General features: G+C 32.0%; 1 protein-coding gene across 8 annotated transcripts in view; it reads left to right on the top strand.

Annotated features, from left to right (window-relative positions):
• LOC126773790 (putative polypeptide N-acetylgalactosaminyltransferase 9) overlaps positions 1–14,210 on the top strand; it is a 186,807-nt gene that overhangs the window by 80,468 nt on the left and 92,129 nt on the right. For 7 of the 8 annotated variants that reach the window (XM_050494957.1, XM_050494959.1, XM_050494962.1 and 4 more), the window contains exon 2: positions 4,753–4,822. The exons of the other annotated variant lie outside the window; for it this stretch is intronic. The gene's annotated coding sequence lies outside the window, so the exon portion shown is untranslated. The remainder of the gene's footprint in view (positions 1–4,752; positions 4,823–14,210) is intronic. 8 annotated transcript variants of the gene reach the window in all.

The raw sequence follows: 14,210 nt of genomic DNA, 5'->3' as shown, positions 1-14,210 counted from the left end.
TACGAACAAAAACGAGCATTATTTTTTTATATATATTAAACTCGACATTAATTATGTCGAGTATACGGCAGAATATTAATGATCTTTTAATATGAACTTTTAATATAATTGGCATATGTGAAAATGTTTTATTACCGTATTATAGTAATAACATTTTGACATAAATTATAGTGCGCAGCCTAGATTTATGAAATCATAATTAGAAATGTAAGAAATATATCTAAGGTCAAATATTTTGAATAATCAAACCTGACCTTAAGCTAACTAAGGATGGGATACAGCAAAATACCGTCTTTTATACTTTCACCGGCGACCTTTAACCTTAAGCCTTAGTCGCTTATAGGTACTCCTACGTATACTTGATTGACTAATAATAATAGACTTGACACTGCGGCGTCTCTATTGTTAAATCTTTTGTTACTCATAAGTAATAAAAATGAAATTTGATATTTTTATTTTTTTTATTTATATTGTTGAAGTGGTTGGTTTTATTTTCATGTTGTCTTTGTAATAGACTCTAGTCAATAATAAATAGCGTTGCTAATTCGTAACTATTTATGGAATTTAAATTTATTGTACCTTTGGAGATTGGAGGTATACGATGGTAGTTGTACTTGTATACGTTGGTACACTCATCCAAGATACCGAAATACAAGTAATAGGATGTATTGCCGTTTGGCGGTACAATGCCGGTGAGTGGTTAGAACCATACCGAGCGAGCCTTCACTGAGTCCTTCTATCATTAAAATCACCAGTCTGGTATGTATTCTACATACACATGTACGTGTGTGAACACGAGCATTCTTGTGTCGGTGTGAGTACGTGATATGTTTGTAGTGTCAATTGCCTTTTCTATGTTTTTATTTAATATTATTGAAACCAGTTATTCTTTTAACTCTATTCGTGTGTTAATTAAATATTAAATAACGTATCATCTACACACATTGAAATTTATAATGCACGAAATAACTCTCCATATCAACAAAAATTTGACAATTCAATTGTCTAGTGGAATAAAAAACTAACTTCAAACGATACTAAAATAATGTTGTCATGTACTTAACATGCAATAGATCATGCCTAAGTAACTTGTGGCTCAAACTGGCACTTAGTCGACTGTCCACTAGCCTGTTAACATATTTACGAGCCCTCTGCGACCGAAATGTAATAGGCTTACGAAGCAAAACATGATGCCTTGGTCGCCAACCGTTTTTTATCGACGCGTTCCACTTGACCCACATTACCTGTGTATAGTTGTTTGTGACCCAAAAGCGTTCGGTCATTTTCATACGGTTTTGTGTATATCGCGTTTGGATGCCTGGATCTTGATAGGGTCCCAAAATGCTGCGTTTCTTTCGCCAGTTATGCTCATGTCTGAAGTATTTCGTCCCGAATTGATGGTAGATTTTTGACAATCTATTGCTGTAAGTTTTTCTGCTGTTTTGCTGATGCTTCTAAATTAGATTATAATAGTTGGGTTTGAATTATATTTGTTAAGAAAAATCAATTACTACTGAAAAAATATCCTGCTGTCTATTTAACTATTTTTAATGTGTTCTTAATTCAACATATCAAATGGCAATTAAATCATATACAATGAATGTCCTGTTGTTCAAGTGATAAATAATATTCAATATCAATATCAAGTATTCAAAAAAGTTCCTTTTGCTTAGAATGAAAGAAGAACAATAAAAATAGATGAATCTCGTTTCCTTTTTAGATTTATAACCTGAAAGATTCGGACAAATTGGATGTCAACCTAAGATTGAATTGATACCGTCAGGAGTTCAAGATATCTCGTTACAAGTACCCAATTCAGCAAATAGTCTTATGGCTATCTTAAGTCTTTTGTAACGAATCATTTCGTGAAATACCACTTAATTTAATGCTTTGAACAATGCATACTATTTAATAATTATTAAATAGAACGATTTTTCTGCATTTTATATTTACTTTAATAGATGAAGCAAACAAAAATATTTTCTATTCCAATCCAACGTTCAAAGATTGTATAACAAGATGATAACGTAGTAAGGAAACTTACATGAACAATTAAAATGTTTTATGAAAAAATATTCAAAAATATTTTTAAAACACTAAGAAGAAGGTTATATGTGTAGAATGAAAACTTGTGCGATGAAATCCTCCATATAAAATAACATTTATTAGTGGCAAACATATCTTTTCGCAGGACGTCTTAAGCAAGCGTATCTGACAAGTGCCTGCGTAAGAATGTAACATAAGTACTGCGCCCACCGTAATGTAGGCAATATTTTTTCCTACTTAGCAATAAATCCCATGAGGCGTGAGATCACGTTCATTCCAACGTTGTACATAAGTAACCATATTATGTAAGAAAAGATTCCACTTCAACGTGCGTTTTGTCTAAGGCACGATATATTATTTATAGGAATAAACGAAGTGAGTCGGAGAGCTTTATGTATGTTCGTCTGGAAGGTACTTTCATCAGTCGTTTCGTCTTTCGTTCTTGTATTGCTATGTTCCGGCGTAATAACAAATATTGGAGAGGTATTTTCATACCTGCATACATATAAAAAATTATAGGCGAACACGTTTTACCACCAGATGGACCTGCCAGTCTTCCAAATGTAATATAAATATATATGTATAGAATAGGAAGTGTCGGAAGAGAATATTTAATGCGAGTAGGATTTTATATTTTATACAAATAATATAGAAATGCGGTAACAAAATAAATGAAGAGTGCAATTCACTTATGTAATGAGTGTAACTATAGAAGTGGGAACATTGCAATATATCATATTAATTAATAATGTATTCTCATTTCCAGTGGTAAATTATGAGGTGATTCGTGATACTTAATAATTAAATTCGATAAGCGATATTAATTTGTAAACTTAATTGATATAATCTGTATTATTCATGGCGATAGCATGAAATTACACCGTGGTCGTTAAACTGAATTCGTTATTTTTCTTTAACACATTTTGCTGTTCCGCGTAAGGGATAATTTATAGTGATTTTTTTACATTTTTTTGGTATTGATATTGGACTTAATATTTTAATTACCTTCAGATAATGTGATTTTTTATATTAATTTTCATTAAAATCTAATATGTATATGTCCCCTGACCGATTTCGGTCTCGGACCGACGACAGTCTCAAGGGAGGCTAGCCAACTATGGAGGACATATTATAGTGCACAAGTGAATGCCCAAACACAGGTGCATTCCCTATTCCCTGTCTCTCAAAATCCGTGAGACATTGGCTCTGTAAGAAATATAAATAATTTTAACACCATCGATGCGAAGCCAATCATAGTAAGAAGTAATAGGAAGTAAAACAAAATAGTGTATTTTGTTATACAAAATAATACTGTTTGACTGTTGTACAATTGATGAATGGGTATTAGGCAGGCCTGTACCCTGTTCTGTTAGGCCAGAAACATACATTCGATTGACATTACGCAATCACTTCAGATCCCTAGATTTCAATTCTGTAAATTTTATTTTAAAGAAGGGTAGCTGATAATACCCATATATATAAATGGTTTATTCTTCACTCATAATTTGAAAAAATAATATAACGTATAATATCGTAATAAACATTTTATTCAGTTTTCATTAAATTGAACTAACGGTTATTATTAAAATTAAAAAAAGTTAAAAATATTATGTTTAATGTTTCTAAAGGCTATTGTTATTTGATACTAGGTACAAATAACAATAGAACGCAGTTGATTAATTATTAACATAAAATACTTTTAAAGTCAGTTAATAATGAACGTTTATTTTTTTAATGAACGAAGCATAAATTCGCGTTTTCTCTTTGGTAGTTTAAGTTTTAGACTCGTGCTATTCCGCAAGAGTGAATGTTGAAAATTGTTGAAATGATTCTCTAAAACCAAAATTTCGAGAGCTATGAAATGGGTTATAAAACTTCAGTTGCTGCGAGAATATTGCGTAAATAATAAAATTTTGGTACTTAAATTAATTTTTTCTTAAAGTCAAATTATAATGAACCCAGATGTACTAGTGGATAGAATATGACGGCATGTAAATCACCGAAGACTACAGGCTCAAACCCAGTCAAGCAGTACAGAGTTATCATTTGTTTTTATATTTAATTTGTTTTTTATAATTAATCTCGTGCTTGTTGGTGGAGGAAGCTAATATGAGGTAACCTGCATGCTCAATGATTTTCAGCAGCGTATGCAGCAGCGTAATCAAACAAACAAACTTCAAATTTTCATATTCTATGCGGTTTGATTATAGCAACGAACACACTTCGAACAGTTTCGATTAATATTTCTTTATTTATAACAGAACACTGTTCTACTTAACTACCTACAGCCCCTTCAATTTCGCTACAGAAGTTAGAAAAAGTAACTACACCGACATCGCGAATCCATAATTAATATCATAGATTATGAAAGAGCAGTGATATGCCGTTTATTAGATTTTAAAGTTATGTATTTGTCTTTATTCCTCTTGTTGGAATAGGCTTTCCAAGTTAGAACTGGGACACCCAGCATACGTTGAAAGCGTGCCCCGTGTGGGACGCAGATAGGTAGGTCCGCGAGGTAGGACAGGGCCTTCTCCCTGCAAGCAATTGTGTCAAGTAAATATAATTATAATTTCGTTGGAACACCTTGTTATATATAATTCTATTAATAAAAAATTTAATAACACAGAAATGTCGGTAAAATTCCGATGTAAAAATTCGAATGATTTATGTAAAATTATTTTATTCCACATTTTCCTTCCGCAGGCAAATCTTGACAGACGTTGGTCGAAAATTCTCCGTGACTCCAATCTTTTATATCAGCTGCAGTGAAAAGGTAAGCGATATTACATTTATTCTATTTTATATTGTCTGAGTGAGCAAATCTTTGAATGCGAAGAACACATTTCATTTAATAAGAATATAACCTGGAGATGTATGTACTTGTTAATAACTAAATAATTTTTACTTTTACGTATATAGCGTTAATACCTTTCTTAGTATTATAGTACCTTTTTTTAATACATAAATTTCATTCAATAAATAAAATTAGACGAGAATTATATGCACAGACGTTATATACCGTATATATGTATGTATCTTCTTACGAATGACAAAATCGATATCTGACATCATCATTTTGTCATTCGTGAGAGAATTCAGTATTTAAGTGATTTAAATAAACACCCACTTAAAAGGTTTCAAAAGATGCTATGTAAATAAAATTTAGATATGATATTTTTTACTTGTATTTGTAGCTGCACACACGTGTTGTCTGTGCCGTTGGCACATCATCACATCAATCACACCATGGTGATTGTTGTGTTCGAGGTCACCAAATTTTCCAACGCGCTTTCGCTGTCTTTGAAGAAAATAAAAAGGAGATAGGCTGCTCTTTACCGAATATCTGCCCCCTTTTACCTCGCGGGGGAAGTCATGAGCGAAAAAAATATATAGCAATATTATAGGATCTCACAGACTGTGTTCAAATAGATAGTCGTTTTCAATCACGAATGATTGGTCGTAATCATCCAAGATACCGGGCCGCAAATCGTTAATGGCGCTCTTCGATAGTAACTTATGCTCTTGTGGTGTATGAATATATTATTTCTTGCTAGTCTGGTTTGTACTGGTAATCATACATTGATTTATCCATAGAATTTTAGTCTAAATTATACGAATATATTTCTTTATTTCCATAGTCGGTGATTGAAAGTTAGCAATTTTTTATAGTTAGAAGATTCAATTCAACGTTTCGTTTCTGTCACGTTTACTGCGGGCCTAGATGGTTCATATAGATTACATTTATATAATATAGGCCCATCTATATATTGTTGATTTCGTTTATTCAAATGGGTAAAATGTATGGAAAATACATACGTATTCGATTTATCACGTGATAAACAATTGACGTGTTGTATTGAAAAAGATGAGAGCGATTTTCAAAATTCATTTCCCCTGCGTTACAAGAATTGATATTATGTTTGCGCTACGATTCTAAGGTCTGGTGCTAAAAGGGCCAACGTTAATAACTCCGTACTTTTGGTGATCGGGTTAGAAACAATGATCAGATATTGGTTGCTTTCTATGACATATGCCTTATTGCAGAATATTTTTGGTATTAGTAAAGTTAAGTTTATACTGTTTTGCGCAAATATTTTTTTATATGATTTGATAAAATGCAATATGTGGTTTACATTTGACTGAATTTTATTTTAATTTAACCCATTTGGCACCGGGCCATTGTACTGTATTAAAGTTTTTACTAAAATGAGCAATAATAGTCAAATAATATTTAAGTTAATGAATAACTACTAACTATCTAGTATCTTTTTGATCTGAAATTGAATCGTTAGTCACTAAAGGTCACGAGCTTCACAAGGTAGCCATCGGATGCCATAATAGAACCAGTATAGAAAGTATGAATAAATATGTTTAAATCTAGACCCTATTCTAAGTGAAAAGAGTTCAATTTACAAAAACATTTCTATTATTACGAATATAATAGGGTTAGTTAAGTTTTTTTTTCTATGCCTGTATTATATTTATGTTTTTCTATTTATAAAATCTCTTCATTATTTAACTGTATAAGGGTTGCATGATTATGTTATTGAATTGTGTACTTAATACATCGATTCATTTGATTTTTTCGAGATGGTAATATTAATGTCAACAAAAATGTATTAAAAACAGCTATGATAATATAGCCAGTACTGATCATGTTATGTTATCAAAATTATATTATCACTAGTTTCCGCTTGCGGCTTTTACCGAATTTGAGGGGTGTTACGTATCCTATGTTCTGACGTGTGTGCAAAATATCATAATAATCGGTTGAGTAGCTAAGATTTGAATGCGTGACAAATAAACATTTATAATATTGGTTAGGATATAATTAGTTGAACTTTTACAAATTAATTGTGATTTTTTTAAAGTAATAAATATTAAACGTTAAAAAAATATAAAATAGAGCGGAATACCGTTATTAATATTACCTACACTGTAATTATATAGAAGACTCAAAAGTAAGGATGTCACGACAAGTGATCGTATTTTAACGATAATAACAGTACAGTGGGACAGCAGTGGGACATTAACAGGCTGTTACTGTAGTAACAGCCTGTTAATGTCCCACTGCTGGGCTAAGGCCTCCTCTCCCTTTTTGAGGAGAAGGTTTAGAGCTTATTCCACCACGCTGCTCTAATGCGGGTTGGTAGAATACACATGTGACATAATTTCAATGAAATTAGACACATGCAGGTTTCCTCACGATGTTTTCCTTCACCGTCAAGCACGAAATGAATTATAATCACAAATTAAGCACATGAAAATTCAGTGGTGCTTACCCGGGTTTGAACCCACGATGATCGGTTAAGATTCACGCGTTCTAACCACTAGGCCATCTCGGCTTATTAACGATAATTAATATTATACTAATACTATCGACATGTACTATTTTTTACTTTTAAACATGATTACAGCCGTTATAGTATAGTACTTTTGATAAAGGAATATATTTTTAATATATAAAATTAATGTATAATTCGAAAAGGATTTATAATTACTTTTAAATACAAATACTTTCTGTTTTGGTTAAAAAAAATAAATTATATGAATATTTTTTTGGTTAATAAGGAAGTTTATATGTTTGGCTCAAAGTTTGACAAATGATTTAGATTGGTCATTATTTGAAATAAAATTAAAGTAAATGAAATGCAATTTTTTTTTCATGACTTGGTCAAAGTGAAATCATCTCATGTCGTATATACGTTTTGACACGTATATACGACATACCGAGGAGACCAGGACTCCCTGTTAAATGAATGATGAGAAATGCAATTAAAAAAGCTGAGATGGCCCTGTGGTAAGAACGCGTGAATCTTAACCGATGATCGTGGGTTCAAACCCGGGCAAGCACCACTGAATTTTCATGTGCTTAATTTGTGATTATAATTCATCTCGTGCTTTACGGTGAAGGAAAACATCGTGAGGAAACCTGCATGTGTCTAATTTCACTGAAAATCTGCCACATGTGTATTCTACCAACCCGCATTGGAGCAGCGTGGTGGAATAAGCTCCAAACCTTCTTCTCAAAAAGAGGAGAGGAGGCCTTTAGCCCAGCAGTGGGACATTCACAGGCTGTTACGGTACGGTACGGTTACGGAAATGCAATTATATGGTATACCTACATTTTTCCAAGGTTTATATTTGTATTCTTAAAAAAATATACAATATCGATATCAAAACAAAAGTCATTCACATAACTAGAACATTGAGTAATTAGAGATGTTCTGCTATTATGTGTCGAGTTTCTATTGATCGATTTTACATCAAATTATATAATGAGCAATATGTTGTTGGAAAATCGTAAATAATTTAGGTCAAATAAAGACAGCGGCCTTCTTTGATGTGTTCAATAAAATAATTTGTGAAATCGTCCTAATACTTTTTCCTTTTAAAAGCAATAATTTTGCAATATATTTGATAAGTAAAATTTGTAAATTAAGTAATAAATAAAAATTAACGCCCTCACTTAAAAATATAGTGTTATAAGAATGGCGTTTAACATTGATTTCTGCCTTTCTGTCATAATTGATTTGACATTCGAAAGAAGAAGACAACATTGTTAAATTAATCACAAAACAAATATTACAAGTAAGACCGTGAGCTCCTAATTCAATTCTCGTTTGTAACAAGGACCTTTGAGTGTACCCAAAGTTGGATAATAAAGCAGTTATATCGTTCATCCCTGTAAAGTCAATAATGTGTATCGTATTGTATCAAGAATTTGTATTCGAAACGAGCAATAAACTCGCTAAAATTACATTTACTTGACATGTCGACGAACGTAATTTAATTACAAGTTGCGGGATACGGTGTAATTTTCCAACGTACAGTAAATTTCAAGGCAATCTTCGTTTTGCTGTTATCAAAGTATAAACATTTTTAATTAGACTATTAGCCACTCGGCCGGGTGGATGGAACGTGTGGTTTACGGGAACGACGTAAATTCAAATCTAGGCAATAGTTAGAGCTATAATATAATTAAACGACATGTATATTTATATATATGTACATTTATATAAATGGCCGCCATTGTCGTCCAATATATTGATTTAATTAAGTATAACTGTCCTGAGAGCAAGAGAACAAGAGACCAAGGGGGTCGCTAGATATTATATTTTATGTTTCCATCAGTCGGTTGCATAATAAAATACCCTTCTTATATTTTCACAACTTGACGTCTGACAACCGACCAGTAACCCATAAGATGTCAATCACCTTGTGTGGTGTTGCTATTCTATATATATATATATATATATATATATATATGTATACATATATATATATATATATTTACGTTGGACTAACGTGGTACCTACGATACGAAGTCTTAGTGAAGAGGTAATATTTCTCAGAAACTTTGTTTATGAAATGTTTAAAATGTTTATGTATGTGTTTTCATAGTGTTATATGGATGACTTTTGTTCTCATAAATAATTTACAAATACTATTAAAACGTTAATTGAGCGAGCAAAACAGCTCACAACGCGTTGTGATCACTAAAATATCACCATCGCGAAATTGTTAATTATGGATCTTATAAAAACACCCATGGTGCGGCGAACACAGAAAGATCACAGAGCGTAATTGGCGTAGTCATATCATGCGATTCGACAATAAAGCGTTATGGATATAAAGAAAACCAAGACGCGTAGTGAACCTCGCTCCGGTATCTGAATCCTTTGGGACAAATTCTCTATTAATAAAATCGTATTATTACAAATAGCTGTCAGATTTGAAGATCGTTTCGTAAGAATGTCTTGAAATAAAATATAATTTTCACACATTCTAACTGAAATGGTTTCATGTCTTCGTTGTTTTGTTTTTGTTTCCGAAACAGTTAGATCGAAATCAATTATCTCAGTGGAACAAGTCTAGGTTCCATTCCTGGTGAAAGGTCTTGCGCAACGGCTTGTATAACTGCGCATCTGACCGCATGTGAACTAAAGATTCTCATATACATATTTACACCTTTTATGTCACTTTCTAACCTAACAGAGTTCTCTTTCATGCAAATGTTTATTCGTTTTGAAATTATTATCTTCATTTAACATTAATGTAATATCATATTTTGAATTTATTGTATTTTTTTTTTACTTTTAAATTAAATCACACTAACTGATTAAAAAATAGTTTGACAAAGACAGTTAAAAAAAATGAAAATATTTGATGTATATAATTCAATTTTATTAGGTCTAAAGAAATAGTATAATGGTAATGAGTTTGTGTGTTTGAATGCGCTAATTACAAGATCTGTCAGACTAATTTCAAATAAAATATTTTTACGCCCAAAAAACCCATTTAGTAAGAAAGGTTATCACGCTACGACCCATGCTGTCAAGGAGCTTCGCTGCTCAGTGACATTTAACGCGGATGGAACCGCGTGACGCTGTTAGCTTATACTATATGGATATTGAGTAATAAAATACTTTAAAAATATAACTTATCATAGTTATGGCAAATTATATGCATGATTTAGATAAAACTACACAATGCAGCGCAATTCGCTTTGCATTAATTAAGATTATACGTAACGAAGTCGTAATACATAATTAAAGTTTTAAATTTACTGTCTCTTACTTACTTCTTATTAAAATAACAGAAAATAACGAACCGAATAATTAATTTATATCACATTCTTTTTTATCATAAAGATCTTTGAAAGATTCGAAACAAAATTATTAATTTAAGTTTAAATTTAGATAAATATAATTACAGATATATTTAAAAACCTGTTACATTATTCTCCGTCTGCTCCTTCGTATATATTAGCACAAGTATCTATAGATCTCATTTGACCCGGATGTAAAGGCACGCGATGCTAAAGGTCAGGTGATGCATCGTTACGAGCCTTCGTGGTAAAATACTTCTACAAGATTCTGTAGTATATTATTCATGTTATATAAAAAATATAATAAAATGAATTGTAACGTAATCAGTAATAAATAAAAGTAAGTGTTAATTTATAACAGTAATGTAATAAAATGCTGATGGGTGTTTAAAATTACGTAATAAAGGTGCGATCACACGCTTATGATTGTCAATTATTACTTTGCGCTTTTTTGCATAAACCAGTTTGCGTAATTAAACGTTTGCGTGTAACGGTACATTACATACATATACGAAAAGAAAGGCCGGCTCATTTATCATTGTAATGTTAAATACGTCTTTATGATTTTTGATTTTTAGCAGCTTTAATATCACACGGTAGACAGCCTTGAATTTTAAGTACGGTACATTTTTGAGACCGGTGTAATTTTCTGCGCGAACTGGATTGCGTTACTTATCGTAGGGGAAGAATCTGAAGTGGTGTCAACCCTTTGCATAATAGTGTTTATTAAAATCATAAGATATTTAAATGTTGTTATATTTGTAAAAAAAAAAATATAAAAAATAATATTAATATAATCTGTATCTATAAATAATATAATGTAAATCGCTGTCTGTCTCTGTTTGTATATCCGCTTACTTCTTTCAAGAAAATAATTGGAAGTGTTTTACTAATAGAAAGAGCGGATAAAGAGCGATTAACGAAGATTTATGAAATATTATGGTTTATATACTAGTACATAATTAATGTAACTATTTTATAAAAAATGTCTGAACGATGACGGCGTGTTGTCCAAAAAATTGTTATATATATATACATGAGCTATGTAAGCATACAACTAGTAACATTACAGAAACTTAGGAGCTACATCAAAACAATGTTTTTAAAAATTGTACGTTTTAAAAAGACATACAGAAAAGTCCGCGAAAGCAGGTGCCTATCCTATAAGGTACACTCACTATTTATATCTATTTTAGATTTTATTATTCTTTACTCAATCAAATATGTTAGTTATGTTGGGCATATAATATACATTAAATTGTCTTATACAGTATATCATTCGAATTAATAGTTTTCGTCTCTATTAGAAAACTCCATCCATGCGAAGCCGGGGCGGATCGCTAGTTCATATTAATACAAAAGACTCACTTGTCAGATGAACATTTTCTCTGACATTCAAAAAATAACTTTAGCCGGACATTAAATGTGTAGGCGATGAAGCCGAGCGGATAACTTGATATTTGTAACTTTATTTTATTTCGGACAAATATGTATTTTTGTATAAGAGAGTTAAGAAAAAAATGGTTAAAGTACCAACGTACTCACGAGAATTGATGTGTAAATATAGGTGTAAGCTCATGTACCGATCTCACGCACACATAAACGACTAACAAATCTTACGCTGACGTCATCTGACGCTCAAACTCTCAGTTAACCCTACCGTGTACCGAGCAATCATCTTAGTGCTTTTATGCACATCAATAAAGTTTTATATCATTTGTTTAAAATTACCTTAACGATTGCTTACAATAACATTTAACCTACTAATCGAATTGTAAATGTCATATAGTGTAACATATACCTAATGATCTCCGATGTTTGCTACCGTATTTGTAAAGTAAGATTTTCTTCCTGGTGTCTTGTCTATTGTGTATTATACGGTTTGTTTAATTAATGGTTTGCTTTTCTTGCTATCAACTCAAAATTCTCTTCGTATATTCTCCACTCTACAACTAGATGCTCTCTCAGCTTATTACAATGACATCGAACCCTTTATATATTATAACAAGAACATGAAGTCATTAACGTTTGCCACGTCAAAGCGGGTGAAACTGCGAAGCGCAGTTATTAATATACTAATATTGTATTTTCTTCGAAATGCGCTGTATCTTCTTGAATCTAGACACGCGGTAGCTTGTCAATCCAAGTTCAAGCAAACAGAACTGGCGAGCAGCACGAACCATTTGGAACCACTTTTGACCCCCTCATAACTCAAAAACTATTTCTCATAAACATCTCATATATTGAGACTTGCGAGATACATATGTGCTCTAAATTTCATAAACACACTGCACACGGTTATTTAGATATTAACGTCCAAAAATCGTCATTTTTATCACTGACTTACCTATAGATTAAAACTCTAACCCAGTTCCAGATGACCTAGAAAGTTCAAATTTGACATCCAGGTAGTTGGTTGAATAAAAAGGAATAAATCACAAACTAGTTTTTTTTATCATTTTATTATAATTTTTCAATTAATTGATTAATAGAATCAGGACTCATAGTGCCTGTAATGTAAGAATCAACAATCAAAATTGATGACAGCCGGTCTTTATGCGGATTTTAAGGTCTTCACGTGAATATATAACGAGTGGAATACAACGCTTAATTATTTTTTTTTCTAAACATGTCTGTTTTTGTACTTATAGTTACGAGTATAGTCGACTTTCGTATTTATTACGTTATTAACTGGGACTTAGTATTGATTATTATTTCTTTATTTAGCGCACATCATAAGTGTAAGATTATTACCTTGAAATAATAAATAATAGGTATTTCGGACCACGACACACGGTGCGGCGGCCAAATTTCCGGATATATTAAAGGCTTCGCAAATTCTAAAGCTGTAAGTTCTTATTTTTTGTGCAGGCTCAGACGAGCCTACATAAAGCTCTACCACCAGTAAATTATCTTATCTTATTTTATTTATCTTTAACTAGCTTCCACCTGCTTGTAGAGGGGGGAAGGCAGGTTTTAAGTACCCTACGTCCTTTTTTGTATCCCTGACAAGCCTACATCTTGTAAAAGTTGAAAAATTTTCATGACGGTCGGTTAAAAAGTTAAGTTGTGGAAACATGAAAAATAAACTAATTCACTTTCGCATTTATAATAATAGTTTCGATCTCATAATATTTTTAAAATATTTAGTTATAAAGAAATACTCTAATGCGATTATAGTTAGAGTTGAGCCAAAGCAGCAAATCTTAACATAAAAAATGGCTTTTTTTTATATGCGCCGGGATGGCAAATGACTCTACTCCACCTGATGGTAAGTGGTAGTAGAGTCCAAACGCGACGACGGCCAGTACAGTCGGGAAGAATGCTCTGTTCTTTTAAGTCTAAAACTCTTTATTAAATATTACTGTTATTTTTCGCGTAGTATGTAATCCATTTTATATATTATATTCGGGCTTTGACCGATCACCATATCATTATGACCATATCTTTTCTTTATTTTGTCCGACTACACCAGTCGACAGAACTACACGTGTTGTGGTCACGAGGTGTTTGGGAGTTACACGCGTCTTCCATCGTCCACTGCGGTAAC

Source organism: Nymphalis io, chromosome 15 (assembly GCF_905147045.1).
Source record: "Nymphalis io chromosome 15, ilAglIoxx1.1, whole genome shotgun sequence".
Lineage (NCBI taxonomy): Eukaryota > Metazoa > Arthropoda > Insecta > Lepidoptera > Nymphalidae > Nymphalis > Nymphalis io.
Note: the sequence above shows the minus strand (reverse complement) of the source record. Positions and strands in the feature narration are given on the sequence as shown.